Raw genomic sequence first — 6000 nt, forward strand, 5'->3', positions numbered from 1 at the left:
CACAGGCAAACACGCACACACGCGGGTGGTTGTTCTTTCTCGAGTTTTCCCTTTTTCCACCCTCTCTCTCTCTCTCACGCTCACACACACACACCCACACCTCCTACCATCTGTGCCGACTGGACGCCCATTTTATAACCTCATACCGGCAAATATTGACACATTCGCACAAATGTGCACACACGCACGGTTTGCCCAGAATCCCTTTTTTGCCCAGATCCCCGGAATGTCCTCTCTAAACAAACCCTTCTTCATGCCGGGAAATGCGAACAACCCTCGGTTCGGTCCGGAAAAAGGGCCAAACCACCCCCCCCCACCCCCTGCCACCCCTCCCCAACACCGGCCACCATCAGGGTTATTCTTCGGTAGCTTCCGCAACCCTTCAGGGGTGGGTTGTCCGGGTTTTTGTATCGTCCAGTTCGCAAAACTACCTACGGACTCACCGTAACCGTATGTACGGTTTGATGCTTCCGCTGTAGTTCTGCTCTAGGCGAACTCCCACACGTAACCGCCCTGTGCGCCATGTGCTGTGCTGTGGCCCGGGACGAAACACGAAGGTTGTGGTAGATCGTCAGCGGCGGTGTTACGTTGGAAACTGGGCACTTTTTCTTACCGGTCGTTCCGGCTTACCCATCGGAAAGGGTTTTCCTTACCACGCATTTCAACCCTGCCCCCTTCCCTCCCCCCCCCCCCCCCCCTCTCCACAAACCCCTTCTTACCGGGGGGGCTTTTCCGGACTCGCCGTAACAAGAAAACGAGTCAATTTTATTAGAAAATAAATGCATAACGAAGGTCCGCACGAGAACGGAAGGGTTTTTCGGACTATTGGTTTGATAGTAAAAAAGGATAGTCCCTTAACCCGGTGCGGAGCAGGGATGGGCAGATAGCAGGGATGGTAGGAGGACAGTAAGAAAAACAACCCTCACTCGTATCGGCATCGTAAAGCGATCATTTTTACCCTCGTCCAGCACAGTTGTATGCGGTGTCCGCATGCCATACTGCCACAACCCCGTTCTGGGAGGGTTTTTCCCGTGCACCGTTTCGGTCCGGAATGTCAGATGGAAATCGTTCACACATTTTGCAAGGAATGTTTGGTCACTAGAAAGGGACGGTGGAGGGCGAACATGGACCGAACACATCGAAACACACACACACACACATAAACTTATAACTAGCCAACCCACTTAAAGCGTGGCTTCGAGTGCCTCGTTTACCGTTGAGTAGGAGAAGATGATGGCCAACATCGCCACCCCTCCCCCGGGGACCGTGAGGGTTCGTTGTTTCAACGTAACGGACGTCCCTTTTGTGTGTTCCCTTCCGTCTGCGTCTGCCCTTTTCGTGTCACCCTTTCGCGCTCGTTGTGTCTGTGTGGGTTGAGCATTTCCCTTGTGTGTCCGGTCCGGGAAAAACTATTCCGTTTTTTACACTGTCCCTGTCTCGCTCGTGCCGGACATATAGTGTCCCTCCTTCATGCGCAATAGTATTCGGACGCAAGTAATAAAATGGTGGTCCGTTCGGTTTGTGTGCAGTGGCAGGCACATGATGGCGATGGCGCTGGGTCGGGACGGTACGACGTATCGGCGTAGCTTAATGGAATGGTGATTAGAATATGTGTGATATTTAGCGTTTTGTGCGAGATTTGCGCTCGCAAGGATTTCGACATTCCGTTTGGTGAAGCGATTGTGTGAAATATTTTTGCAATGCTAAGAGGAACTATGCTGATTTTAGTTTGAGCAAAACGAACGGACAACTCGTGTACACGGATTGACCTTATACGAATATTCCGTTGGTTGGTTTTATTTTGTTAAAGAAAAAAAGAATGTATTGGCGCATATTGAATACATTTTCTGTTTTATAAAACAACGTAACGAATTATTTGAAAGTTCTGATTCTGAAAGGCCACTTAACGCGCTATTATGTATCATGCTACAATATGATTGGTACCTATCAGATCTGCTGTAATTTTACTTTAGTGTTTGCTGAAGAATTTTTTGCTGTAGTTGCATTTTGATCAACCAAGAATATTTGTTGTACTTTCTTGCTTGTTAATACCTAGATTTTCCCGGCTGTATGTTGGCTTTTTTGCTTTAGATTTGATATGTCGCATTGCGGAAAACTAAAATCACTTTACACTTGCTGCTATTTTGAATTAAACAGATGTTCAACCATTAATTCATTAAGGCCTCATTTCTTTGTAATTAATGAAAACTTATAACTTTAGAATTGTTATTGTACCTCTGTTTTCACTTCACTCTTTCTATTTCATCTTTGATTATTGTTTGTTTGTGTTAAGTTGTTATTTAATTGTTATTTGGATTATTTTTATTTGTTATGAGATTTAAAAGATATGTATGTAAAAAGTATTCAAAATGAGTTAACAAACTAGCAAAAAATGCAGTACACGTTCGGATTTCATGACTAGGTTTAAATCTACACTCTATCTTACCCATAAATTATTATCATTCAAGGTTGACCACTATACTATTCGAAATTCACTGTTCACTGCTAGTTAGGCTTTGGACAAACGAGGTGCACAAACGTAATAGGTTTGAATAGTTGTAAAAGATCGTTATAAAAAGAAGCTCAGCCCAAAAAGAAAATGAATGGTAACACATTCGATAAAGCACTGTACGATAACATCCTCAAAGTCCTTAAGACATAATTAGACAAAAGATGTAAAAGATGACTCAAAATAAAATAAGTTTATTTTTCTTCCTTTTCGAGGAGTACAGAAAAGAATTGTGTTAAGCGTATACTTAGATCAGGTATTAAAGTTTCTTAAACATTAATTAATAATTTGCGATGTACATTGTAGTTACATTGCAGCAGAATAGGCCCTGGCAGGGGAGTTTGCTAAAGGAGTATGAAAATATTCCCAATAAAACTGAACAAAAGTTTGCGTATTTTGATTAAATAAATTTTATGAAAGATACACGTAAAGCTACCAACATTAGTTATTATCTTTAGTTTTTTTTTTTAATTCCATTAAGCCATCTTTGAGTGGTGCGTTATATTTGGTTTCTAATTTGTTGTCGATACTGAGTGTTTAATTTTGAATTACTTTAGCTCATTCAATCATTTTGTTTTTTTTTAACTTTTCATTACTTAGGTGTTATTTTTCCTATCTTTTATTCGCTTTAGCGTTTAGTTTTAGGTGTTTTTATTTATATTCTTCATTGTGCGACACTTTCTGTTGTTGTTTTACTCACAGTATTTTGTATTATAAGTCACTTCATTCAGTTATTTGTTTTGTGTACAAAGTATAAAGTGTTAACACTTAAATAAAATAAATGTTCATTCCAAATTGAATCACATAAACGCATTTCAATCACTAATCACCAAGCACAGACACCGAATTGAGATTCCCAGCACAAATTTCTTAACCCCGACACTGCTCGTTGTAGCCTCGTGATCCTGCAACCGATCGTGGCTGTTGTATGACTAAACCCAGAACGACCTGAACGACACCACTCCGGCAGTGCGCAACACATCTCGCGAGCAGAAGGTAAACCATGCTCAGGTATTCCCGGACGGATGCATGACGAGTACGCTTTTTTGACGCAATTACCTTTAGCCGTTCGTACTCCTTTTTCTTACACCTCGTCAAGCAGCAGAGGGCTAACCGGTGCTAAAGGGTCGAAGTTGAGGATCTTTTGTTGCGCAAGGTCTTGTCGTTTCGGAAAAGAAAAGCAAACGAGGGGCTGCTTTTTGGTAAGCTCTTGATTCTTTTGATTATTTCTTAAGGAAGCCAACGGAATGGTAAAGAAAAGGATTAAATTTATGCGGTGTGGGAATGTACAATGGGAAGAATAAAACATACTCCAGGCAAAAGGTAACGAATGTAGAATAATAGAACGCGCATGTTTGCTTTGTTTTTCTTTTACGATCATTAGTACGATCTCTATGCCTGACTTGTATTATTACAAAACTAATTTGTTGCGAAGTTAAGTGCTTTAAAGGGCTTTAATTAAACAGAAAATTTATAAAACGAAGCAACAAGCGTTCATTTGATCATCATTCGACTCTATTTGTACAACTTTCACTCTTATTTTATTGGACCATCTGCATTGGGGGCCTTGTTGCACTTCTTCGCTTCACCTGCGTAATGTCAACCGAGGCAACCGGAAGCAGCAAAGCTTTTGTTTCACTATATGTCCTGAAACGTCAACCCATTTAACTTCCGCTGCCAACAGAATTCGGTGACAAAAAAGGTAGGCAATCAAACAAGTCGTATCGGATTGTTAATGTCGTGGCAGATGCAACAAGCTCTTCCAAAGCATAGCTTAAAAGCAGCGAATCGCAATGATTTGCTTTTGAAATTTCAATTCCGTTTAAAGGTTGATTTTGTTTTTGTGTTTGTCCGTGCATGCGTTCCATATTTTTGTTTTCACATCCAATGTGTCACTTAGAAGAGGGAAAAAAACTTTGATTGAGTGCAGGCTGATGAGGCAGAAACGGGCAAGCCCAGCAGCGTGGCAGGGAGTCGGTCTTTGTTTGGTTGACAAATATGTTCCATTTGCTGATGCCGCACAGGATCCGATCTTGACAAGTTGCAGCGCGAGCGCAAGTAACACCGCCGCCGAACGCGCGAAAGGTACGGGTTCACTTCACAATTATTGGGCAGCTTTTAACGGCTGTGAAGGGTAGTTAGGGAGAAAGGCACTCGTAAGAAACAGAACTGCGCAGGATAGGGATGTAACAGCACGTGACTGTGGTCAACAAAACTGGCCCCTTAACGATGCAATGTCTGGGCAGGTCAAAAGGAGTATTTCTTTACGATTTTCTTGTACAATTGCGTCTGGTCACCGGTCGGTTACGATGTCTAAGGTTGTGTGTAAAATACTGCCGCTTGTGCTACGTGCACGAACGAAACTGAACGGGTCGGAATCTTCAGGCACACATGTCAGTACACTGCCAGATTTTCATCGAACGAGCAGAAGGATGCATTTTCCCCCACTTTTGCTTTTTATGCTGGCAAAAAGGTTAGTGACATTGAGTCCGCGTTCGGGTCGTATTATAATCGAGTGAACATTTACATCCTTTAGGGACCTGAAAAGGCGTGCCCTTGGAGGGGTAAAACAGGAATGCACACAAAGGGGTACCGGAGGGTCCCAATGCGGAATTAGGATATTTATTCATCGCCGAGAGAGAGAGGAAAAAACTTTATATCTATAAATTACCAAGTGCCGGCATTGGACGGGAACACTTTTGCCCCGGCCAAAGTGTGCCAACCGTCCTTTGCCAGTGACACACACGCACACATGGTCCGGACCGAATGAAGCGCCCCGGGAATGGGATTCTAAAAGGTGTTAAGCGACCAAGCGCAACAGGGACGGACCGCGCAGGTAGGCATCCCGAAAATCGACGGTTTTAAATTTCATCGTGCCAAACATTTGCCTAAAACCGTCCTCGGTAAGGGACCGCGAGATTCGATGCGCAACAGCCGTACAAGGGGGAGGGGGGTTTGTAGTGAGTGCAGATATTTCGGTTCGGTTGGCTGAAATTACCATAACACGCTGTAGATGTACGTGGATGCAAACGCAATGTGACTGTTTCGTGATTGAGCGTGTGGCAGATGTGCAGATGCGTGTCCTACCGTCGTTTGGTGGCCGTTTTTGAGAGGTTGCGTTGATCGGGGTCTTGGTTTTTGTTTTTTTTTTGGTGTGACGCGGAAGCGAAAGGTGCCTGACATGATGAAAGCATCATGCCACCATGGACGGGGCAATTTTTCAATCGCATTTAGTTTGCGAATAATTTTATGGAAGCTTGAAAACAAAGTCGTAATTTATAAACTAAAATGTATTTCACACTGCTTCAACAGAGGATTTATTGTGGATTTAAAATGTTTTGGGTTATTCAGGATCTTCGATCAGCCAGTATAAACATAGATTAAACGCACATGTTAGTATGACAGTCGACTACAACTGTCAAACATGGAGTACTAAGAGGAACGATTGTGCTTTTTTAGTACTGATATGTACTAAACATTCCGATTCTAGC

Source organism: Anopheles moucheti, chromosome 2, assembly GCF_943734755.1.
Source record: "Anopheles moucheti chromosome 2, idAnoMoucSN_F20_07, whole genome shotgun sequence".
NCBI lineage: Eukaryota > Metazoa > Arthropoda > Insecta > Diptera > Culicidae > Anopheles > Anopheles moucheti.